This window comes from Schistocerca americana, chromosome 4 (assembly GCF_021461395.2).
Source record: "Schistocerca americana isolate TAMUIC-IGC-003095 chromosome 4, iqSchAmer2.1, whole genome shotgun sequence".
Taxonomy (NCBI): domain Eukaryota; kingdom Metazoa; phylum Arthropoda; class Insecta; order Orthoptera; family Acrididae; genus Schistocerca; species Schistocerca americana.
The window spans coordinates 496486093-496512971 of NC_060122.1; the positions used below are offsets into that span (position 1 = coordinate 496486093).

At 43.8% G+C, this 26879-nt stretch overlaps 1 protein-coding gene and 1 pseudogene across 1 annotated transcript in view; both read left to right on the forward strand.

The window, feature by feature from the left end:
* Window positions 1-26879, forward strand: part of LOC124612764 (kynurenine 3-monooxygenase-like) — a 171728-nt gene that overhangs the window by 107522 nt on the left and 37327 nt on the right. The window lies entirely within an intron of this gene.
* Window positions 13337-13454, forward strand: LOC124614506 (annotated as a pseudogene).

A 26879-nucleotide genomic window follows, 5' to 3' on the forward strand; every position in this document is an offset into this window, starting at 1 on the left:
CATTTATTTCTCCTTCGTAACATTCATTCTTCCCCTTTTGTACTTCACCTCCTCTCACAGTTGATGCTGTTGTTGTGTGGGTGAAGTAGACGACAGAGTGACCTTTAGTTCCCATGTACCAACACATAACAAACAATAGTAACTAAACCTTCTTTTATCAAAAGGTTTTATACGTGAAAGAAGCCTGGAGATACTGACAGGTTTCAGACAGATTATATAATGGTAAAACAGAGATTCAGGACCCAGGTTATAACTGTAAGACATTTCCAGCGGCAGATGTGGACTGTGACCACAATCTATTGGTTATGAGCTGTAGATTAAAACTGAAGAAACTGTAAAAAGGTGGGAATTTAAGGAGATGGGACCTGGATAAACTGACTAAACCAGAGGTTGTACAAAGTTTCAGGGAGTGCATAAGGGAAAAATTGACAGGAATGAGGGAAAGAAATACAGTAGAAGAAGAATGAGTAGCTTTCAGAGATGAAGTAGTGAAGGCAGCAGAGGATCTAGTAGGTAAAAAAACAAGGGCTAGTAGAAATCCTTGGTAAACAGAAGAAATATTGAATTTAATTGGTGAAAGGAGAAAATATAAAAATGCAGTAAATGAAGCTGGCAAAAAGAAATACAAACGTCTCAAAAATGAGATCGACAGGAAGTGCAAAATGGCTAAGCAGGGATGGCTGGAGGACAAATGTAAGGATGTAGAGTCTTATCTCACTAGGGGTAAGATAGATACTGCCTACAGGAAAATTAAAGAGACCTTTGGAGAAAGGAGAACCACTTGTATGAATATCAAGAGCTCAGATGGAAACCCAGTTCTAAGCAAAGAAGGGAAAGCAGAAAGGTGGAAGGAGTATATACAGGGTCTATACAGGGTCGATGTACTTGAGGACAATATTATGGAAATGGAAGAGGATGTAGATGAAATGGGAGATACGATACTGCGTGAAGAGTTTGACAGAGCACTGAAAGACCTGAGTCGAAACCAGGCCCCGGTAGTAGACAACATTCCATTAAAACTACTGACGGCCTTGGGAGAGCCAGTCCTGACAAAACTCTACCATCTGGTGAGCAAGATGTATGAAACAGGCGAAATACCCTCAGACTTCAAGAAGAATATAATAATTCCAATCCCAAAGAAAGCAGGTGTTGAGAGATGTGAAAATTACCGAACTATCAGTTTAATAAGTCACAGCTGCAAAATACTAACGCGAATTCTTTACAGACGAATGGATGAACTAGTAGAAGCCGACCTCGGGGAAAATAAGTTTGGTTCCGTAGAAATGTTGGAAGACGTGAGGCAATACTGACCCTACGACTTATCTTAGAAGCTAGATTAAGGAAGGGCAAACCTACGTTTCTAGCATTTGTAGACTTAGAGAAAGCTTTTGACAATGTTGACTCGAATACTCTTTCAAATTCTGTAGGTGGCAGGGGTAAAATACAGGGAGCGAAAGGCTATTTACAATTTGTACAGAAACCAGATGGCAGTTATAAGAGTCGAGGGGCATGAAAGGGAAGAGGTGGTTGGGAAGGGAAAGACACAGGGTTGTAGCCTATCCCCGATATCATTCAATCTGTATATCGAGCAAGCAGTGAAGGAAACAAAAGAAAAATTCGTAGTTGGTATTAAAATCCATGCAGAAGAAATAAAAACTTTGAGGTTCGCCGATGACATTGTAATTCTGTCAGAGACAGCAAAGGACTTGGAAGAGCAGTTGAACGGAATGGACAGTGTCATGAAAGGAGGGTATAAGATGAACATCAACAAAAGCAAAACGAGGATAATGAAATGTAGTCGAATTAAGTCGGGTGATGCTCGGGGAATTAGATTAGGAAATGAGACATTTAAAGTAGTAAAGGAGTTTTGCTATTTGGGGAGCAAAATAACTGATGATGGTCGAAGTAGAGAGGATATAAAATGTAGACTGGCAATGGTAAGGAAAGCGTTTCTGAAGAAGAGAAAGTTGTTAACATCGAGTATTGATTTAAATGTCAGGAAGTCGTTTCTGAAAGTATTCGTATGGAGCGTAGCCATGTATGGAAGTGAATCATGGACGATAACTAGTTTGGACAAGAAGAGAATAGAAGGTTTCGAAATGTGGTGCTACAGAAAAATGCTAAAGATTATATGGGTAGATCACATAACTAATGAGGAGGTATTGAATAGGATTGGGGAGAAGAGAAGTTTGTGGCACAACTTGACTAGAAGAAGGGATCGGTTGGTAGGACATGTTCTGAGGCATCAAGGGATCACCAATTTAGTATTGGAGGGCAGCGTGGAGGGTAAAAATCGTAGAGGGAGACCAAGAGATGAATACACTTAACAGATTCAGAAGGATGTAGGTTGCAGTAGGTACTGGGAGATGAAGAAGCTTGCACAGGATAGAGTAGCATGGAAAGCTGCATCAAACCAGTCTCAGGACTGAAGACCACAACAACAACAACAGTAACTAAACTGACTCAATGAATTGTTTTAGCAAACCAAAATATGAAAGAGAAAGTGTGTTATCAGAAAAAGTGCTAAGTGATAATATAAGAATCTCCGCAGACAAATTTAACAAATGTGGCATTTATCAGTTAACTTGTAGTTCATTCAATCTATTAGGACGATGCATAAGTTCTTAGCGTTTTTGTTTTGTATGTTGGTGTTCCGGCTGCTAGAGGTTTATTTATCTAATCTGATTTTTTATTTGTATTTCACTATTTCACTGTTGCTATTTGAATCTATATGTTGTTACTTTGTCATTTGGAAATAGTGATTGGAGCCGTGGATGCAAGAAAATGCAGTGCCAAGTGGAGAAATCGGAACATCTCCTACATATTCTTCTCTGTGAGTTCAATAGGAGGATGAGACAACAGCGGACGCAGCCAGAAACATTTGCGCCCTATACGGGGATAATGCCATTGGACAGAGAATGGCAAGAAAATGGATCCCTGGTTTACTCGTTTTAAGGAGAATCGTTTTGACATTAGTGACTCTTCATGTTCAGGAAGGCCTTCGGGGGTTTGATGACGATCGTTTAAACGCATTAATCCGCAATGATCCACGTCAGTGTACTTGGGAACTGGCAAATGTGATGAACTGTGGTCAGTCCACCGTCGTGCGACACTAGCATGAAACGGGGAGGTTCAAAAATCGGATGTGTGGGTACGGCCTGATCTTAGCAAAAATGACAAAAAATAGGCCATTGGCCGTTATGTGCATCTCTCTTCATCAGATGGCTTGTGAACAGCACCGACCATTCCTATCCTGTATGGTTATTGGTGACAGGAAATGCTAACATAAGGAAAAGAAGGCAATGACTGAGCCCAAACGAAGCAGCAACTTCCCGTACAAAGGTCTGCGCGCATGCACAAAATATGTTACGCATCTGGTGGAACAGTGACGGTGTTGTGTACTACGAGTTGGTTCCCCGAGGTGTAACCGTCACTGCTAAGATGTACAGTATTGTCAACAACTGAGACGTCTTGCAGACGCGATCCCAGAAAAAAGCCCAGAAGATTGCGGGAAGTGATGCTACTCCACGTTAACGGCCGTCCGCGTTCTGCTAGACAGAAAACTCTGTACAGGAGGGGGTCGGGAAATCATTCCGCACCCACCTTATTCATCTGATCTTGCACCCCCAGATTTTATTTTTTTCCGCTCTCTATCGAACAGCCAACAAGGAACTCCCTTTCCGGATGAAAATGCGCTTTGAATATGGCTCGACGAGTTCTTCGCCTCAAAACCACGCTATTACTACAGTTGCGGTATCGAAAAGTTCCCCAGTGTTGGCAGGCTGTTGTAAACAGATAAGGAGAATATATCATTGATGACTAAAGTATCTATTACGTGGATCTGTAGCGTTGACTAAACTTACGGAAAAACGCACCAACGCAACCCAATATTTACATAGACCAAACAGGCAGGAAGAAAGTTGAGTGAACATACAACAAAACACTATTCGACACACTTAAAAGACACTTCTTCTTTGCCCAAAAACTTCTACCCCGCCCCAAATAACTTTCTCCTTAATGAAATTTTCACTCTGCAGCGGAGTGTGCGCTGACATGGAACTTTCTGGTAGATTAGAACTGTGTGCCGGACCGAGACTCGAACTCAGGACGTTTGCGTTTCGCGGACAAGCGCTCTACGATCTTTTTTTATTTTTTTTAAATCTCATTTTGTTCGTTTTAGTTCATTGCATCTGCTGGCGGCGGACGTCGCAAGACACCCGTTTCAGTTCGTCGTTGATCCATTAACTCAGTTCTTTTATTACAGAGGGCAGCTAACCCTCTGACCGAACACGCTGAGCTACCGTGCCGGCGCCATCTGAGTCGAGCTTGGGTAGCTCAGATGGTAGATGGTAGAGCACTTGCCCGCGAAAGGCAAAGGTCCCGAGTTCGAGTCTCGGTCCGCACACAGTTTTAATCTGCCAGGAAGTTTCAACTTTCTCCTTCTTTCTGCTTCCCTCTTTCTCTCCCCTCGTGCGCACACACACACACACACACACACACACACACACACACACACACACACACACACACACACAAATCAAATATGTTTATCTCAGGCCTCTATCACATAAAGTTGTACCAAATGCTCAAAATTATCAAAAAATTGTTGAAATGGCTCTGAGCACTATGGGACTCAACTTCTGAGGTCATCAGTCCCCTAGAACTTAGAACTACTTAAACCTAACTAACCTAAGAACATCACACACGTCCATGCCCGAGGCAGGATTCGAACCTGCGACCGTAGCGGTCTCGCGGTGGTTCAAAATTATCGCCACAGCGGACAAAATCAAGAGGACGAACAAGTGAGCAGCGACAATAACATAGTATCTCTCTTTGCGTGGCGGAGAGTACCCTGTACCACAACTAATCGCTTCCTTTCCTGTTCCACTTGCAGAAAGAGGGAGTGAAAAATGACTGTTATATGCCTCCGTATGAACACTAATTTCTCGTATCTTATCTTCGTGTCCTTACGGGAAATGTATGTTAGAGGCAGTAGGATCGTTGGGCAGTCAGCTTCGAATACCGTTCCTCTAATTTTTCTCAAAAGGGAATGGTCCAATAAGACATGTCGAAACCTACCCTGTTCTTTCTACACAGGAAGAAAACAATGAAAGAAATTCACTGCCAAAATTTTAGCTGCTATAAGGCACTGCAAGTATTTTGTAAAAAATGTTGAAGTTACACATTTTTGCCGCGCGAAGAACAGCTCATAAAAACGGTTTGTACAGCCCTGCTCGTCAAGCGCGCGAATCACTCACGTAGCATCACGTAGCGGAATTATCCAGAGTTCACAGACACCAATTTTAAGCATCTAAAGCCTGGTTTACAATGGAGTGAATGGAAGCGAATACGTGTGAATCAGCATTTGCAGGAAATTTACTGCCAATCGCTTGTATATGGGTAGAATCGTTTATACTAGAGGGAACGGAAGAGAACACGAGGTAGCGAACATTGCCTATGAACGCTGTGTTATTATTTTTTTAGTTTTTGGAGCTAATATTTGGCATACATGATACAACTCCATGTTGTTAGAGCCGCAATGCGAAACTTTGCTATTCAGTGAGGATTACTTTGCATGGCGAGTGCACTGTTCTAGATGGAGTATACAAAATGGCGCAGGGAGGGAAGAATTTGTCTCAGTCTGTATGGAAGCGTGACATGCGTGGAGATCGTGCACTTTACACGGAATTGAATCTCCATCTCTCCTTAGCACTGGTCCAAAATTTGCCTTGTATGTCGGCTGCAATTTTTCCCTGGCTTCTACACTCCTGGAAATTGAAATAAGAACACCGTGAATTCATTGTCCCAGGAAGGGGAAACTTTATTGACACATTCCTGGGATCAGATACATCACATGATCACACTGACAGAACCACAGGCACATAGACACAGGCAACAGAGCATGCACAATGTCGGCACTAGTACAGTTATATCCACCTTTCGCAGCAATGCAGGCTGCTATTCTCCCATGGAGACGATCGTAGAGATGCTGGATGTAGTCCTGTGGAACGGCTTGCCATGCCATTTCCACCTGGCGCCTCAGTTGGACCAGCGTTCGTGCTGGACGTGCAGACCGCGTGAGACGACGCTTCATCCAGTCCCAAACATGCTCAATGGGGGACAGATCCGGAGATCTTGCTGGCCAGGGTGGTTGACTTACACCTTCTAGAGCACGAAGGGTGGCACAGGATACATGGGGACGTGCATTGTCCTGTTGGAACAGCAAGTTCCCTTGCCGGTCTAGGAATGGTAGAACGATGGGTTCGATGACGGTTTGGATGTACCGTGCACTATTCAGTGTCCCCTCGACGATCACCAGTGGTGTACGGCCAGTGTAGGAGATCGCTCCCCACACCATGATGCCGGGTGTTGGCCCTGAGTGCATCGGTCGTATGCAGTCCTGATTGTGGCGCTCACCTGCACGGCGCCAAACACGCATACGACCATCATTGGCACCAAGGCAGAAGCGACTCTCATCGCTGAAGACGACACGTCTCCATTCGTCCCTCCATTCACGCCTGTCGCGACACCACTGGAGGCGGGCTGCACGATGTTGGGGCGTGAGCGGAAGACGGCCTAACGATGTGCGGGACCGTAGCCCAGCTTCATGGAGACGGTTGCGAATGGTCCTCGCCGATACCCCAGGAACAACAGTGTCCCTAATTTGCTGGGAAGTGGCGGTGCGGTCCCCTACGGCACTGCGTAGGATCCTACGGTCTTGGCGTGCATCCGTGCGTCGCTGCGGTCCGGTCCCAGGTCGACGGGCACGTGCACCTTCCGCCGACCACTGGCGACAACATCGATGTACTGTGGAGACCTCACGCCCCACGTGTTGAGCAATTCGGCGGTACGTCCACCCGGCCTCCCGCATGCCCACTATACGCACTCGCTCAAAGTCCGTCAACTGCACATACGGTTGACGTCCACGCTGTCGCGGCATGCTACCAGTGTTGAAGACTGCGATGGAGCTCCGTATGCCACGGCAAACTGGCTGACACTTACGACGGCGGTGCACAAATGCTGCGCAGCTTGCGCCATTCGACGGCCAACACCGCGGTTCCTGGTGTGTCCGCTGTGCCGTGCATGTGATCATTGCTTGTACAGCCCTCTCGCAGTGTCCGGAGCAAGTATGGTGGGTCTGACACACCGGTGTCAATGTGTTCTTTTTTCCATTTCCAGGAGTGTAGTTACCATTGAGGGGAAATTTATAAACAGAACTCTAATTACCGACGTCGAGTATCATCTCAAGAGGTGACACAGCTAGCGTTTCCACTACGCGTATAAGGTCTAGTGGTCATATCCTTTTTTGTTCTTTTTTTTCAAATAAAAAACAAAAATGGTCTAGTGGCAAAGCGCGTGCTTTATCATCCAGAGAGCGTGGGATAAAATCCCGTTCAGATCACAACTTTTACACTATGATATTTAACCGAGCATTCACTTCTCACAAATGTTGGAGTGGCCAAGAAAGACATGAGGTTCTTATGCCACGTTAAACTGCAGGTCTCCATTTTCCAATTACGTAACTGGGACAGGTTAGGGACTCGTAAGTAGCTGCAGTGGAGTCCAGTTGAAAGACCTGCATGAGGCCTACCGGTTACACCAGACGGAATTCCCTTTTGCTTTTACTTGTTAGCTTGTTTGCTCCAGTGAAAACCTGGCGTAAACTATACAAACATTTTTTAGTAACTTCACATCGACAGTTCAATTCATGCACATATAATTCTGATAAAAGAGGCTAGCAGAGAAAATAAAATCATGGTAGTATTTGCTGTCACAGCCGACTTCCATAAACGAGGAGTTGTAATTTGTTGAAATGAAATGTGTCTTGCAGTACTACATTTTATAACAATTACTGTAGGCCATTCCTTATAATAATGTTTGGATGTTGTACATTTGACTATCAGTGAAACAGTGCTTTGATTATTCCCTGTAGTCGTCACAAAAACGCGAAGTGTCTATTGAATAACAAAAACAGACCTTTTTCTTTTACCAGGAGCACCGGACAAAGGAAAAATTGATGCAGTCAGGCACCTCGCAGTAACCAGTAGTTTTATTTAGACAGAACTAGGACGGAGTCAGAAATGGTCCCGGCCGTTGTTCTGCATATTGCACTCCATACCAGGCATACTTCATCAAATTTGTAAAACGTGGCGAAGAAAACTGCTAATGCAGAAATGACTGAAGCTTAAGAATACTGTTCCGGTGATAAACCTGAAATGAGAGGTATCGGAAATTATGTTGTCTGATAATTTCCTGAAAAATGCTTTCCATTGTCGAAAAAATTCTTTATTGAAGGGTTGAATCGCACTAATAGTTCCAGGCGGAATCCACATTACATCTACAGATTTTTCGTCGTCCTCCACATAAACAGAGGCGTTCGTTGAGTCCAGACCATGAATGCAACAAAAGCAATGAATTAGTTTTTGCAGCCGGCCGAAGTGGCCGTGCGGTTAAAGGCGCTGCAGTCTGGAACCGCAAGACGGCTACGGTCGCAGGTTCGAATCCTGCATCGGGCATGGATGTTTGTAATGTCCTTAGGTTAATTAGGTTTAACTAGTTCTAAGTTCTAGGGGACTAATGACCTCCGCAGTTGAGTCCCATAGTGCTCAGAGCCATTTGAGCCATTTTTTGAGTTTTTGCAGCTGGAAGGCATACGTTTCGAACGTAATGTTGAAAATTATTCTTTCCCTTTTCTCCAGATATTGATGCGTCGAGTACAAGATTTTTGCTACTGAACAGTCCATTTTTTTTTAATTTTTGGTCCTATTTTGCCTTGCGGTTCTTGAAGACTGATATACATCTGCGGAAACAATAAACCATTCATACTTATACTGGCATTAACGTATATGAATGCGTCATTGCATTCGCTGACTGGGCAACGGACTCCGTCTTTTTTTTTCACCCTGAAATGATGAAGTGCGGTGTGCACGCAGTCCTTTCACGAAACCTGACTGGTCAACATTATAAACAGCAGTTGCAGGGATAACAGCAAGTTTCGTCTTTAAGTCAGCTATTAATTTCTGTACAGCATGGTCTATCAGTGGCATCTGCTCTACACGTTTACGTGACGTAAACTTGGTAATTCTGCGACTTCCTATTCGGTACGATTTCTTGAAACTGCGTAGCCAGGTCGACGAAGCCTGGAAATTAGCAATGTTCATATCAGATGCAATTCGGCGTGCCCAGTCTCGTAGATCACTATCGGTAACTGTGCATAGCCTCTCTCAAGCAATTCTAAATATTTCGAACAGTTTTTCATTCAGATGGTTCCGGGTTTGCGTTTGGCGCATATTTATTACTTCATATAATTCATTCTTCCATTTATACAGTTCACGCTTCGATTTTACGTAACGAAAACGCCTTTGCACACTGCATAAATTCAAGCGCTTTTTTCCCTCCTTCGCTTAACCAATATTTCACTGCCTTTTCTTTGTCGCTGAAAACTATTGCAGTACGTGTTTTTTTTAGGCTTGGAAGGTATTCTTCAGAACTGTTACTGTCACAACTGACGCCGTCCGAACCACAATTCATAGAATAGTCACAGTTATTTTCTATTTCTTCTAACGTATCCACAATTTCAAACGAAATGTCGATATCATTCAAATGAATGTCAAGAAAATCAACTAACAGATGACACATATATACGTCCTCAGAAGAAGTAGGTGATTTCGGCTGGAAACCACGTTCTTCATATTTCATCATTGCTAAATTGAGAAAGCTAATTGGATTCCACATTACTGTGAAACTGGAAGAAAAAAAAGGTGCTATTAGCAGGCATGTCTTACGAAAGCACAATAAACGTTAATTCAGTTTTATCTGTATTTTCAGTACGTCCCAATACTGCAAAAGGCAACTGATAATTTGTAATAGATGTTACCTGAGTGGCTAATAATTTGTAATAGATGTTACTTGAGTGGCTAATTCGTGAGAATAGCAACTGTGTACTGTAGTATCAGACAAACTATCAACGAACGGTAATCTGAATCGTCCTTTATAAATTATGATCGGGTTGCGTCGTGTTTCCTGTTGATAAATGTACCCTCGACCTGTGTATGTGTGTGTGTGTGTGTGTGTGTGTGTGTGTGTGTGTGTGTGTGTGTGTGTGCGTGCGTGCGTGCGCCTAGTTGCGCATACGCAGTTGCTACAGCGCCTGTAGGAGTGTACATTTCTACCGCCGCCGGGTGTGCTACGAATTTAGCAATTTTCACCTATATTTTTAATATTTGCAGTGCCTCTTAGCAGCTAAAATTAGGACAGCGCGTTTCTTTCGTTGTCTTCTTCCTGTGCAAAAAATTTCAGGGTAAATTTTGACAAGTCTTGTCAATAGTGTTGTTCCAAATGAACGTCTTCTTCCCTCCCTTCCCACTTGAGCTCCAGAAGCATATTTGTAACATTTGCATGCTGATGGAACCTACCGCTAACAAATCTAGCAGCTCGCCTCTGAATTGCTTCGATGTCTTCTTTCAATCCGACCTGGTGGGGATCCCAAACACTCGAATATTACGCAAGAATAGGTCACCCTAGCGACCTATAGGCGGTCTCCTTTACAGATGAACCACATTTTAATAAAATTCTCCAAATAAACCGGAGTCGACCATTCGCCTTCCCTTATGCCCAGATATTTAAACGACGTGAGTGTGTCAAGCAGTACACTGCTAATGCTGTATCCGAACATTACAGCCGGCCGAAGTGGCCGTGCGGTTAAAGGCGCTGCAGTCTGGAACCGCAAGGCCGCTACGGTCGCAGGTTCGAATCCTGCCTCGGGCATGGATGTTTGTGATGTCCATAGGTTAGTTAGGTTTAACTAGTTCTAAGTTCTAGGGGACTAATGACCTCAGCAGTTGAGTCCCATAGTGCTCGGAGCCATTCGAACATTACAGGTTTGTTTTTCCTACTCATCTGCATTAACTTACATTTTTCTACTTTAAGAGCCAGCTGCTATCCATCACACCAACTCACCACTTCGTCAGTGACAGGCAGTCAAACTGTAAAACGCATAAAAATCAGGCCATCATCTACAATCCGATCTTTAAAATTAACACGATGAGTATAAGTCTTCCTGAATTTCTTTTTCTGTATGAACGCTCACGAAATCAGGTGACAGCAAAGTGAAACGACGAACAAGCGACTAGCGACAGTAACATAGCATATCTCGATGAATATGGTGACATAAGGTTTTTGATTTGTCTAAAATAAGAAATAAAATAGATTCGAGAAACATTTGACGTACCTCATTCGCTGTACATTAGATCTAGCGTGAATCAAAGACACGTGAAACGTTTCTCTGGTGTATTTTATATATTACTTTTAGAAAAACCTTTTCACAACACCTTTGAACAATCTTTTATCAGTTTCTTTTATTTTCAAGATTTGTTTATAAAGCATCATCTTATTGACATCACATTTGGTTTCCTACGTCTTGTGCTCTCGAAATATCCCTAATTTAGTTAGTACTTGATTCGAAGGAGACCATTTTGACAGTAACATATCGCATCAGTGTAACTTTTTATGCGCAAATTTAACAAGGCTTTGTAATAATAAGACATTTGACACCTCGTTTGTCTCCTTAGTGCCTGCTACTCTCGAAATGTCTTAAATTTAGTATTTGTTTCAAAGGAAGCCATTTTAAAAATAAAGTATCACACCAATGTAACTTTTTTACTCAAAATAGCTGCTCCCTTAAGAGATGGACTTTGACACCTCATTTGCCGTCCTAGCGTCTTCTGTTTTTGAAATATCTTAAATTTAGTGCGCTATTCGAAAGAAACCTTTTTGGCAGTTAAATATCAAAGCAGTGTAGCTCTTTTTGCGCAAAATCTCTGCGCTTTTCAAGCTGTTAATCTTTTTTTCTTTAAAAATTAGACCTCACGCTGGTCATTTCGATAGTCCATTTTCCACTCTTCGTGTGGTTGTGAAAATTCAGGCAAAAACCCGTTTTATGATTCAGAAGGAGCCTTCGCTCGTGTCAAACGATTGCCCAAAAAGTAAAAACGTTATCTTTTGCAGAAGATGAAGTCTTAGGAATCAAAAGTATATCACACGCTGTGAGCTCTAACATGGGAAATATACGCATTTATAGGGCTGTCTAAGACAAAGCCATTGAAGAAATTTTACGTAATTACTTATGCTTTTAGATATTAGTTAGGTGTGAAAACAAAACCCCCAAGTTTACAACCTCCCTCTTCGTGTTCTCAATGAAGTACCCTGCAAAACAATACCAAACAAGGCGCTTTCTGCCAAACCTTGGCGTGTTGCTGTACGTACATCGTAAACACATTCTGCACATTTGGAGGTCTCTTAACAATACCAAATCTTGCCTCAGTGTGTCGAGAGAATCCTTATCAAGGGAACAAAGTTTTCGCTGGCACAAATCGTTGCTGAAAGGCCGATAACACGTTGAACGTGTGTATGCTCTTGTGAGGTCATACCGACGTTTAACAATAAAAATGATGGGTGACTTGTAAACTTAAATAGTTTCACTGTACATCAAATTTTGATCGAAGATTAGCACACGCGAAAGATTTGTGCAAAAATGGTGCCAAAAACCTCTCAGCTGAACAGAAAGACAGTCGAAGAAAAGTGTGCGTTGATCTTCTTGAGAGGATTGCCAATGACCACGAATGGTTCAGTCATGTGATCACGAGTGATGAGTCCCGGATTTTTGAGTACAGTACTGAGACAAAGCGGTAAAGTGATTAGTGGAACATAGACATCTCTTCGACCGAAAAAAAGCTCAAATGAGCAAATCAAATATCAAAACAATGCTGATTAGCTTTTCTGACAGTAGGGTTATTGTCCACAAAGAATTTGTTCATCCAGGACAAACTTCCAGCCAAGTGTTTTACAAAATGGTTCAAATGGCTCTGAGCACTATGGGACTTAACTTCTAAGGTCATCAGTCCCCTAGAACTTAGAACTACTTAAACCTAACTAACCTAAGGACATGACACACATCCATGCCCGAGGCAGGATTCGAACCTGCGACCGTAGCGGTCGCGCGGTTCCAGACTGTAGCGCCTAGAACCGCTCGGCCACCCCGGCCGGCAGTGTTTTACAAAGATGTCCTTGAAACACTAGGGAATAGGGTGAATTGAGAGAGACTGGACACTGCAGACAAGCGGATGCTGCATCATGACAACATCCAATGTCTCACGGCCACTTCCACCACGGAATTTTTGACCTCAAAAGGCATTCCTGTTTCGTAGACGCCCCCCTCTCAACCCGTATTCGTCGGGTCTGAGTCCTTATGACGTCACTTGGCCGACAGCTCATGGATATTTAACCACTTCACGCGGTTGGAAGCTCGAGAAAATTTTATCAGTATAAAACACCCTGAGGCAACGGCCTTGCCGCAGTGGCTACACCGGTTCCCGTGAGATCACCGAAGTTAAGCGCTGTCGGGTGTGGTCGGCACTTGGATGGGTGACCATCCAGGCCGCCATGCGCTGTTGCCATTTTTCGGGGTGCACTCAGCCTCGTGATGCCAATTGAGGAGCTACTCGACCGAATAGTAGCGGCTTCGGTCAAGAATACCATCATGACCGGGAGAGTGGTGTGCTGACCCCGCGCCCCTCCTATCCGCTTCCTCCACTCAGGATGACACGGCGGTCGGTTGGACCCGGTAGGCCACTCGTAGCCTCAAGACGGAGTGCTTTATAAAACATCCTGAAGGCATACATTAAACAGAACAGCAGTTGTTTGCATAATCAGGTAGAATTCCATTCCAATAGCTGAGTGTGCAAACGTTGCTGCTTCCAGAAGACCAAAAATCTAATTATGCTACATACAATGTTCCTTTAATTGTAGCCAACCTCTCTTCATTTCGCAGAGGAAAACGACCCGGAGGTTGTTGTTTCCTTGGTGTATATATTTCGTATTTGTATCTCATAGTTCTCCTCGAACATTGTATGATACGGAGATATCGATATAAGGACGACACAGATTTTTTCATCGATTTACACTGCCAGACATTTCAGTGTAAGTTCTCACACATACACACCATCGGCGGTTGTGTAAATGATTAGGGCTGAATCCTATGTGTCTGGTAGAAAGACCACAAGAGTGCATTAGCGTTCTTCGTGTCCAGTGTTGTTACCGGGCCGCACATGGTATATAAGGGGCGTGAATAGCGTCAGATATTCAGTGATAAATGTGAAAGACACGGAGATGGCACGTAGACGTGTGACATTACGTTATCAGCATCTTACAGAGTTCGAAATAGGCCGATTGTGAGTCTCGCATTTGGCCAATAGTTGAGCCGTGAGTTGTGGGGCATTTGGATGTGACAGTGGCCCCCGATATTGCACTCCTTGGAAACGTGAGGGTAGATATATTCGTCGTCAAGATTCTGGTCGACTAGGTCTGACCACCACCAGGAAGGGTCGCCTTATAGTCCACCAAAGACGTCGTAGGCCCTTCATATCTGTGCCTGCGATATAACAACAAGTAATGGCTTGGCTCTGAGCACTATGGGACTCAACTGCTGTGGTCATAAGTCCCCTAGCACTTAGAACTACTTAAACCTAACTAACCTAAGGACATCACACACATCCATGCGCGAGGCAGGATTCGAACCTGCGACCGTAGCGGTCGTGCAGTTCCAGACTGTAGCGCCTTTAACTGCTCGGCCACTCCGGCCGGCCAACAAGTAATGGATACCCTGCAACATCCCATGTCATTTCAAGGCATTGCTCGAGGACTAGCGGCATCCAGAGTTGGGAATCACCGTCCCATGCATAGGCTGCCGCTAGTGGAACAAAACAAAGGTTGTGCTTTGAATGGAGTCTTGACCAGGAACATGGACTTCTGGTGACTGGCGTCACATTGTGTTCAACGATGAATCGCGGTTCTTCGTTATCCCGAATAACCATCGTCGGGCCGGCCGCTGTGGCCGAGCAGTTCTAGACGCTTCAGTCCGAAACCGCGCTGCTGCTATGGTCGCAGGTTCGAATCCTGCCTCGGGCATGGATGTGTGTGTGTTCTTAGGTTTGTTAGGTTTAATTAGTTCTAAGTCTAGGGGACTGATGACCTCAGATGTTAAGTCCCATAGTGCTCAGAGCCATTTGAACCATTTTGAGCTATCGTCGGTGATTTTTGCGGCGACCTGCCGAGATGTCCCATACTTACAGTATTTCAGAGAGGTTCAGTGTCGTTACTCCTAACGTCATGGTGTGGGGCCTCACTGGGTGTAACGTCGGGTCACGTCTGGTAGTGATTGAGGAAACTATGAGAGGACAACATTAGGTGACGTCCTGCGTTCTCATGTGTGGCAGTATGTCGGAGCCAGTTTTTAATAGGACAAAGCTCGTCCACGCGTGGCCCGCGCTTCTTTTAACTGTCTGCGTGATGCTGTGATGCTCTTGTTGCCAGAAAGATCCCCAGATCTATCCTCAATAGAAGATGTGTGGTATTAAGGACGTCAGCTCTGTCCCTGTGCCAGTTTCCAGAATATCACGTACCATTCACCACAGTTAACAGACCAAACGGGATACAACATCATACTGATAAGTGGGCTCAAAATGTCGAGTTCTTTGTAAATTTGACACGAATTTGTAATCACTGGCGTAACTTCTCATACCCTCTCGTTCATGATGTTTAATTTAGTTCCCTCCTCTCCTTCTTGGAGCTTTGCTTTTTTGGCAGGTAATGAAAATATAGAAAGCAAATGAATCTAAACAGAATTCCGTCTAATGAGAAGCGGCCAGCAGTCTAGCAATTTCAAGACTGGACCGCTACGCATTCACTTACAAACGGTTCTATTAGAAAAATCTCCAACGCGTTACTCCTAACAGCGCTCATAAATCTTCAAAGTCGATTTTTTTGTGTTTTTAAGAAGTATGTTGCATTGCTAGCCTTCAGATACTATAGGTACGAAGGAAATATGACACAGCCAGTCTTGTTAGGTGGCAACAGGACATTAATCTTTGGTTTTAGAGGCCAGAGAGGTTTACCCATGTGTCTCGGATCAAAGCGAGACTAGTGATCCTTATTCATTACTAGGCTTACTCCTGCATTACCTCTATTTGATTTTGTGTTAATAACCCTGTGCTGACCAAGCCAGAAGTCATGTTCTTCTTGCTACCGCAATCAACTTCTTCCTAATGTATCTCACTTCAACCTATCCGTCTCTCTTTTTAAATTATCTAACCTACCTGCATGTTTATGGGATCCAACACTCCACGCTCCAATCCCTAGAACGTAAGTTATGTTTCACCTTGTGGCATCGTCATCCTGAGTATTCTCCGAAAGCATCATTCTGAAAAAAATGGTTCAAATGGCTCTAAGCACTATGGGACTTAACATCTGAGGTCATCAGTCCCCTAGAACTTAGAACTACTTAAGCCTAATTAACCTAAGGACATCACACACATCCATGCCCGAGACAGGATTCGAACCTGCGATCGTAGCAGCCGCGTGGTTCCGGACTGAAGCGCCTAGAACCGCTCGACCACAGCGGTCGGCACATCATTCTGAGTATTCCCCGCCCTGAGATCCGAAAGGGTAATATTATACCTCCACAGTTTTTTACTTACAACAATATCATTATATCGTACAGCAGAGCTGCATCTCCTAGGGAAAAAAAATCACGTATGTAGTTTCCCATTGCTTTCAGTCGTTCGTATCCTGGCTGATGTTCGCTAATGTTTCAAGACCAGTCAGCCTATCATCCAGACTGTTACTCACGCAACTACTAAAAAGGTTGCTGCTCCTCTTCAGGAACAACTTTTTTGTCTGATCTCTCAATAGAGACCTCTCCGTTGTGGTTGGAGCTACGGTGCGAGCTATCGGTACCATGGAGGAAAGTAGACCACCTCACCAACACAAGTTCCATGGTTAGTAGGGAAATTTGACAGAAAAATTATCTGGAAATAATTATCGATTTTTAAGCTTCTAGCTGTCAAAGTATGGAAACTTTATGGAACCCGACGGTGCTCCACGGGCTAAGTACTTCGTGATAACCATGCGTGTGTATGTCATTTCCAAGGCTTCATTAGACAGGCAGTGCGACACAGCGTATGGGGGTTTTACCTGATTTTAAATGTAACTGAAAAGGTTCAAGATTCAGTTTCTCATAAAAGTTTTTGCTATCTTCTTTAGAATTTCGCTCAAACGACACACATGGAGTATCTCATTAACAACAACGATTAACTCAAAAATATTGCAGTGTAACATACTTCCAACTTTAAATGTTACTGGTTTCCTACTGTAGCTGAATTATTCAGAACATTTTTCCTGGAAAAAAAAATATTAATAGGTGAAGATTGAAAGTTTTGATCCATTGATAAAAATGTCTAGGAAAGAATCTAAGGAAACGAAATTGTTGTAGTTTACATACTTTTAATTTCATTATTTAGAAATGTTTTTAATTGTGTGTCTCAAATTTAAATTTTTATGACTTTACTGATTTAAACATAACGATGGACTATAGTTCGGAACAACAGAAAGCTAATATCAAAATTTCATATACAGTGCCAATGAGAATGTTTTGACGAACTGTGAGTTACGTAAGAAAAATGTAAGTTGTAGGAAAAACACTTTTAAAAAAGTATGCAAAATTCACATAATATTCAATCATACGCTTTAAAACAAGTTATCTCCATAGTCCTTTTGCTGTAGTTTTTTTTTCTTTTTCCCCATGCTTCTTTCCCTGTTTAATCTGGCGTTATTCTTTTGTTTCTGAGTACCAACATACACTTATATTCACGTTTTATTTTATTCGGCTTCATCAACGATTTTGTAGCTTCACAATGCAACAATACCCTGTTTGTACACCCTTTCCCTCCAGGATTATCAGACATATCAACACCACTAAAGGCAGAAATTCTATCCACATAGAGGACCTTTGGAACTGAATTTTCTTTTAGGGCATCTTTCCCATACAACTGCATTGAGTTGTTCAATTCTGGTGTGAACTGAACATCAATTACACAGTGAATTCAGAGAACTTTGCAGAGAAACAAATGTCTGTCCCTCAGTCTCGAAACTGAATGCCCTGCACTATGTGAATCGAGGGAATGAAGTGGAAAATCTCTTTGAGCCACACTTACTTGAAAACCAAACGTCAAACGACATAATTCAAAAAACTGGAAATCATATTTGTATGAAAACTTTTTGAAATCTCTGATTTCTCAGAAAATGCAAGAAAGTGAAATTACTTTTTCATCATTGCATTAGGAAAACAGCCTCTAAAATGAGAGCAGGGATATCACCGCAGGCAGGCTGCGAAAGCTGATGTCTGCCTCAGGTCCCCCTCGGGTTGGACAGCTTTCGTAATCAAAAATTGCTCACGAGCTGTCCCCCAGTGGAACAAACTGCGGCCCGCTCGCCGCTGCCGCTGATGACCACAGGGCGGATTCGGGTTTCCGTGTGACCACTAGACCGGTCCCTGCCCACCGTGATCCGTACCTTAATCTCACCTAGCGGTTTCGGTGTAGCTTTACAGCCTGCAGGTACTGTGTCGCGTCGATCACGCTCTCCTGAAATTGAATAGCAAAGATCGATATTTACTTTACTCTCTTGATCTCTGCTGAATAGCGTGAGGAGAGCATGTGATAGTGTATATAAAGGACAGTCAATTTAAAAAGGGACAGATGGACAAAAAGTAAGTTAACAGTTTATTATTTTAGAAGCAATCGCCTTAACTGTTAATACATTTTTCCTCTGTGAGAAAAGACGGTCCATTTCTACATGTAAAAGCGTTTGCAACTGCCTACGGAACCATTGATTGTACCGAAGCATGTACCTATTCGTCCGAAGCAAACTGACGGCCACGAATTCTTTCTTCAGGGCACCAAGAAATTGGAAATCGCGTGGAGAGAGACCGGGATTCTATGGAGTGCGTGTAACGGCTTCCCAGCGAAACGTCCGCAGCCTAGTCGAACGAACTTTGGCAAAATATGGGAGGTCATTATCCTGTAACAGAATGATGCCGACCGTCAACATTCCTGGGCATCTGGTCTTGATGGCGCGCTTCAACTTTTGCAAAATTTCCACGTACCGTTATACATTAATTATGACGCCCTGTTCCAGAAAATCAATGAGCAGCTGGCCCTTGCAGTCAAAGAAGGAGGTCATTGTAATTTCCCTTGAGCTGACGTGACTGTTGTTTCGACTATGCTGCAAATGTTTCGCTGGAAATCCCTTAGACATTCACCATTCAGTTCTGATCTCTCTCCAAGCGATTTCTATATTTTTGTATTTTCCAAGAAAGACATTCGTGGCCTTCGGAAACCCACCACGCTAGGGCGCAGCCCGAGAAATTTGCAGCCCACACGGTCGCAGAACCGTGTGAGCTTCTAATTCAGACCCTCCACTCGGCTTTGTACCAAAGCGCCACAGTCGATTCGTATCAATGATACTACAGATGGTGAGCTCCACCTTCACCTCGCAAGCAAGGCTGGCAGTCTTTATTTCAGCCAACCGCCCGAAATCAGAGAGAATCTCTTCCGATCCAAAGCGACACATATCATTAGTAGCAACAGAGCCATCACCTGCAGCTGGCTGCACCCTGTGCTCTTCATGGCGTTCGGAAGCAGCCTTTCCACATCTGGAATGACTCCTCCCGGTATGCATACATAGTGACATTGGATTCCTTTCCCTCCTCGGCATTCATATCTATAAGAAGCCTTACTGCTTGCTACTGTTTTAGAATCCATTTGTCTCGTGAGTATATGAATCTTAGGCACGATTTACTGCGTGTATATTCGTTCCTGTCCGTGTAGACGATGGCTTTTAAGTTGTTTAATCGGAGGCACATTGACGTAGGCGTTCTGAAATACTCTGCGTCTCCACCAAATAACGTCACTCCAATATCAAAATCAGGTCCAAATCCGAGAACAGGGTCGTCAAAAAACTTAGAACTGAAAACATATTCATTACTGACATCAACGTACAGCCAGAACAGAGCTGATTTCCGCGATGGGAGACTACAGCTGTTACAGCTCTTAATACGAACATCGAATATTTATTGAAAATACAGACGTAAGATATCTCAGGAACTTTCTAGATCGGTAAACATTGAATATCAAATAAGTGCTGCTGATCAGGTTTGAACTGGGGATCCACTAGCCAACGACGCTAAATACTACGCCACGCTGTACCAAGATGCAACGTCTGGTCACCTAGGTCTCGTGAAGACTATAGGCAGAATGAGAAGCAGATATCACTGACCAGGTCTCTTCCGCTCCGTTAAGAGTCTACGTGAGCCACCGTAAGGCATGGAAACGACGGACGCACGTGCCGCAATTACCTCTGATACTTGTGGGAGCAATCCCGCCTGCAGGACCGCCATTCCATCGAATTTGAAGCGATCTCTTGGGGAAATTTCCGAGGTTGACATACGTGATTCCATGGATAATAGTCAGCATTGACATCTCATCCGCTATGTTGTAAGCAAAGCCGAAGCTCCGGAAAATGAGAAGTTTCTTGTAAACGACGTAATTTTGAAGCTCGGAGCACCCGTGTGATGATCTCTGGCCGTGGTTAATTTATCCAGTCGAGACTGGTACCAGAAATAATTTCACATTGCGATATCACTCACAGTATGAGAACTGCCTAGCGTCCACAGACTAATGGCCTCACAGAACGTTTTAATAAGATGTTGGCAGAACTGCTCTCGATGTACACTGACGTCGAACAGAAACATTGGGACAGAGTACTGCCTGTCGTGCCGAACACCTAAAACATAGCGAAGCAAGATACTACAGGCTTCACACTGGTTCTTTCTCCTCCAACGAATGCACTGTTCCCATTTCATCCTGATAATACTCATGACGACTTCGCGGAACACCTCATCAGTGGGAGTGAAGAAGCAAGGCAGCTGGCTCACATACAGCAACTGGACTCAGAAGGAAGACCGAGAGCACTATAAAGCTCTGCATCGGACAGTGAGATACAGCCCGGGAGAATTGATATTTGCGGTAAATTGGACTATAGCAAAAGACACTAAAGAGGTATTTTGGGCCGTGTTGGTCCTGCGTCCCATATGAAGTCCACGGTTTCGACTACTTCTTCAATAAGACAAAAGCGAAGAGTCATTCATGTCGTGTATATGAAGCCCTATTACAGCCCAGAGGCGCAGATCGACGGTGAGAGGTTCATGGAAGCTGATGACTCTCTCGACTATAGTGACACTTCGGCGTGAAGAACTACCTTCGACGCTCATCATAGCGAAGAGGTTGTACTGACACGACCGGAACGCGAGTATGCGCCAGTACCGCCATACAGAGGACTATTGACAAGATCTAGATCCAGGGTGCTGTAATCGCCTCCAATGAAAACTTCTGAAACAGCGGGTCGCTGTTTTTCTACGAGAGGTAGGAATGGCATGAGCTCTGGTGCAGTATGGTGTAGTGGTTAGTGTTGCTGTCTGGTGTGTTGCAGGTCGCCAGTTCAAACCCGAATAACAGCAGTTCTTTTTAATTTGTACTTATCATTTCTGGAAAGTTCGTGAAATATCTTATGTTTGTGAACTTAATATATTCTGGAGTCTTTTATGTTCGTATAAATACCGGCAGTCTGGAATATTCGATGTTTGCATAAATAGCTGCACTCCCTGTCCAGGACGTCAGTTCTGTCCTGGCTACACTGTGGTGTCAGTAATATATGTGCTTTTAGTTCTAAAAGTTGTATTTCATTGACGAACCTGGATTCGGATTTGGATTTAATACTGATTTCGATGTTGCAATATGGAGCGAACCAGAGGCGTAACACTCTCGACTGCCACCAGAAGAGGCGATATGGATCTGAAAGCCAGCGTGATCGGGACGATGTCTCTTCAGAAGAACGCAGAGAGCTCCGTATGCGCCGATAACTGTGCAAAAGTGGCAAACTTGGGTTGGTTGAATGAAAAAGAACAAGAAATGACCTCCTCGAAAAGCACTTTAGTCAAGCACAATAATTACAGGAACACGTTAAACCGGTATGACTATAGAGGGCATTCACACTTAATACCGTTGAGGATACTGGGCGACTTATGTGTCGATGATGAGAACGACGCAACACCCAGCCCACGAGCGGAGAAAATCTCCAACCAGGCCCGGAGTCGAATCCGGGCCCGCCGCATGGTACGCAGACGCGTTACCACTTTTTTTTGTTCGTTATTGTTCCTGGTGTTTTGTCGTATCGGACGTCACGTGACACCCGTTGAAGTTCACTCACTTTTTTCATTATAAAGAGCAGCCAGCTCCCTGACCGAACACGCTGAGCTACCGTGCCACCACCACTCAGCTAAGCTGCGGACACGTAGTCGGTAGTAACTGACGGAAAGTCAACGAGTAAATCAAAAGTAATATCTGGCCTTCCCCAAGGAAGTGTTGTAGGCCCTATACTGTTCCTGATCTATATAAACGATCTAGGAGACAATCTCAGCTGCTCTATTATATACATTGTTTGCAGACTTTGCTGTCGTTTAACGTTTTGAAACCGTCAGATGATGAAAACCAATTGCAAAATGGTGTATGGTGCAAAAAGTGACAGTTGACTCATAATAATAAAAGGCGTGAAGTCATCCACATGAGTACTAAAAGGAATCCGCTAAACTTCCGTTCAAATACCAATAACGTAAATTAGAATGATCACATAAATAACATTCTGGGGAAAGCGAACCAAAGCTGTGATTTATTGCATGAACACTTAGAAAATGAAACAGTTCTGCTAAAGAGACAGCCTGCACTTAGCTTAACCGTCCTTTTCTCGAGTACTGATGTGCGATATGGGATCGACATCAATAGCATTGCCGGAGGACATCGAAAAAGTTCAAAGAATGGCAGCTCGTTTTCCATTATCGCGAAATAGGGGAGATAGTGCCACGTATATGAAACGCGAAGTGGGATGGCAGTCATTAAAATATTGGCGTTTTTCATTGGTTCAGGATGTTCTCACGAAATTTAAATCGCCAACTGTCTCCTCCGAATGCGAAAATATTTTGTTGGCGCCCACCTACATAGGGGGAAATGATCGTCATAGTAAAGTAAGAGAAATCAGAGCTCGCACGGAGAGATTTAAGTTAAAAAATGGTTCAAATGGCTCTGAGCACTATGGGACTTAACATCTGAGGTCATCAGTCCCCTAGAACTTAGAACTACTTAAACCTAACTAACCTGAGGACATCCCACACATCCATGCCCGAGGCAGGATTCGAACCTGCAACCGTAGCGGTTCCCCGGTTCCAGACTGAAGCGCCTTGAACCGCTCGGCCACCTCGGCCAGCCAGAGATTTAAGTGTTTTAAGCAACTTTCTGGGGAGGGCAACCACAGCTCAGAGACATTGTGAATAACAATAAAACCACTCAACACTCAATAACCATTCAAATTATCATAATAATTAAAAGGTCGTAATGATGAAGTGTGTCCAAAAGCCGCATAGCTGTACGAAGGTGCTTTATTTGCAACTACCGGTTTCACGTCAGCATAGACGCGTCTTCAGGTTTTTAATGCTTACAGTTACATACTGTATATTGGCAGCTACTGAGTTCCAGCTTTCAGGACTTCGTTATTTTCCATCTACAATATGCGGATGATGCGTTTATACTGACGTGAAACCGGTAGTTGCGGGTAAAGCACCTTCGTACAGCTATGAGGCTTTTGGAAACACCTCATCATTCATGACTTTTTAATCGTTATAATTTTAGGAAAATTTGAATGCTTATTGAGTATTGAGTGTTGTTACTGTTATTCACAATTTAAGTGTTGGTTTCTCCTGCGCGCTCTTCGATAGTGGAATGGTAAAGAAATGTATTCAAAGTGATTCGATTATCAATCTACCAGCCACTTAATTGTGAATTGCAGAGTAATCACTCATATGTAGATGTAGATGAGCACATTCAGTGATCAGATTTTCGTTCAGAAGAACGAGTTGTGAATTCTATAGTGGAGCAGTAAGTCGAGTGTACAGCCTTTCCTAGGAGAGCATGCCCAGCTCGTGGTTCATTGGTAAGCGTCGGCGCCTATAGATTCCGGGATCACGGATTCAATTGTCGGCCGGTTCGATGATTTGGAAATACAGAAGCGTCCGATCTTACCCGTCGGCTTTGACCCATGACGTCACAAATACCGCGGAAACGACTATAAACAATTCCAATATGGCGGATATAAAAACATCGCATACGTATTGTAAACACTGAAATACACAAGTTTCACAAAAAGCCTAATGACTGTAACGGGAGAAGCGTGGGAAATTAGGGGTTTTTGGGTGCGGAGAAACTAAATATACAGAAATGTAGCCACCGACCGCCATTCAAAACCACGCAAAACAACGAAATAAATCAACATCACAAAACTGACCAAATACCAAAAAACACATTCCTATCCATAATCGGACACTTCCCTTAACCTATATAGCTCAACAGAACCTACCGATCACATCGCCCAATAGAAAACTAAGAAACGAAAGCTTCCCTTACACCTACATACATCGGCACTTATGCAGTTTAGCAGGTACGGAAAAAATTTTTCATTTTTTTTCAAAATTTGATCATCATGTGTCGTTATGCGGTGGGGGGGAGTCTGCAGTGCCCCCCCATCCCCCCACAGGCTTCATTAGTGTCAAATCAATATTTTCGAATCATAGGCGGCCGCTGCCGCGGCCGCATTCCAAAAAAAAACTCCCAACCTAACCTCAAGTGGGCTACGCTACAGATCAATATGTTCATCAAATTGCTTCATATTACGTATACATGTTCATTAGTGTCAAATCAATATTTTCGAATCATAGGCGGCCGCTGCCGCGGCCGCATTCCAAAAAAAAAACTCCCAACCTAACCTCAAGTGGGCTACGCTACAGATCAATATGTTCATCAAATTGCTTCATATTACGTATACATGTTCATTAGTGTCAAATCAATATTTTCGAATCATAGGCGGCCGCTGCCGCGGCCGCATTCCAAAAAAAAACTCCCAACCTAACCTCGTATTCAGGGCTACGCTACAGATCAATGTGTAGGTCCCTTACGTCACGGGTCAAAGCCGACGCGTGAGATCGGATGTTTCCAACCTATACCCAATACACAAAACATACATAAATAACCAAAAAAAAAAAAACGGAACTTACCTCAAAAAAGTTCCAGCTCCACAAACTAGATTGGCCACCACAATCACACACAAATGCACACACGCACGCACGCACACACACACACACACACACACACACACACACACACACACACACACACACATACAAAAACACACACACACACACCAACGAAAAAATACTGAACTAAAATAAAAACCCAACCCACCCAAACGTCAACCCCCTCCCCCACAACTCCAAAATACAACACACAAACACTATACAACAAAATAAACCACCCACCCACCTACCCAGCCCACCCTAACTAACCACTTTCGGTCTATACATTTTACCCACAGCCCTTAAAAAAACCCGAAGAATGCAATAGCCCTCTGGGACACTCTTCCGCCAACAGTACTCATCTAAATGAGACTGAAGGTTGGAAGAGCGCCTCTTCCCCCTCCCAAGAACTGACTTAACCGCTCCCCACATCCCCTCAATTGTGTTAGTGCAAGCCCCAGTATCATAATTCTTAAACTCTAGACTGTGGTTCACTACTAAATGATTAAATCCCCTCTCACCCAACCCCCTGTATGAAGAAAACGCATCTGAAACTACTGTGGACCCCGGCTCTACATACTCCTCAATTAACCCCACTAATTCAGGCTTCGACCTCCCCTCCACAACCCTAAAAACACATTCAGTACCCCCACCCCCCTGAACAACAGCCCCCCACACCCAAAGACCAGCCACAGACTTCCCCCTCCCATACTTCCTTTTACCAAACTGCGACTCATCCACCTCCACAAGCACCCCATGCCCACCCAACTTACCCCTGTACTTAATAAATTCGGAACACACCTCACGACAAAAGGAATACCAGTCTAAAACAGTCCTCTCACTCACACCAGTCTCAAACGCGCAAAAACTCTGCCCGCAACTATAACAAAAATAATACGTAATAAGCACAATCTCACGCATGGCCAATCTAGACTTCTCGAACCAGGTACCACGCCTTACAGAACGCCATACGCCATCTTTCCGGCAACACCACATGTATCCGTCCCTGGTCCGAGAGTCCGGAACTTTAACCAATTTCATAGGTTCACGGCACACACCGCACTTCACGACCTCGGCAATTAAGCCAAATAGCTGAAGAAATTTAATCAGCTCTAAAGCTGTCTCCCCCATCATCGCCCTCAACCGAACACTGTTAAGGCGGTCTTTCATATCCATTCCTGAACAAAAAATCACAACCAAATACACTCAATAACAAACTCACCCGACGTACAGCAATGAGCATTAAATTAACCATTAACTCACTAATAGAAATTCCGCTTCAAATCCAACACCTGAGCAACAGAAAACTGACCCCACCACACGAAACAAACGAAACAAACGAAAACCATGAACACACCACCAGAGAGCACGACAAACAAAAACAAGACATCTACAAACACGCCACAATCGCAAATCAAACTCCGCGCCGTAATGACGTCACACACCACAACACGCTTACGTCACGGGTCAAAGCCGACGGGTAAGATCGGACGCTTCTGTTGACCCGATGATTTTATTCGCTAGGAGACTGAGTTTTTGTATTGTCCACACCATTTCATCTCATCTTCGTCAACGCGCAGGTCCTCGAAGTGACCTTAAATAGAAAGAGCTGTACAACGCGCCTGAAGTGTACCAGACGTGGTCTCCCGGCCAAATGCCATATGATCATTTCATTTGTTCCCTTGGAGAGCAGAGTTTAGAATTTATGCCTAAATCTACCTGCATCTTGTGCAAACCTTTAGAGTGCATGGCACAAGATTCTTAGCATTGCACTACAGATTATCGTTTCTTCTCGTTCCAAACACGTGTGGAG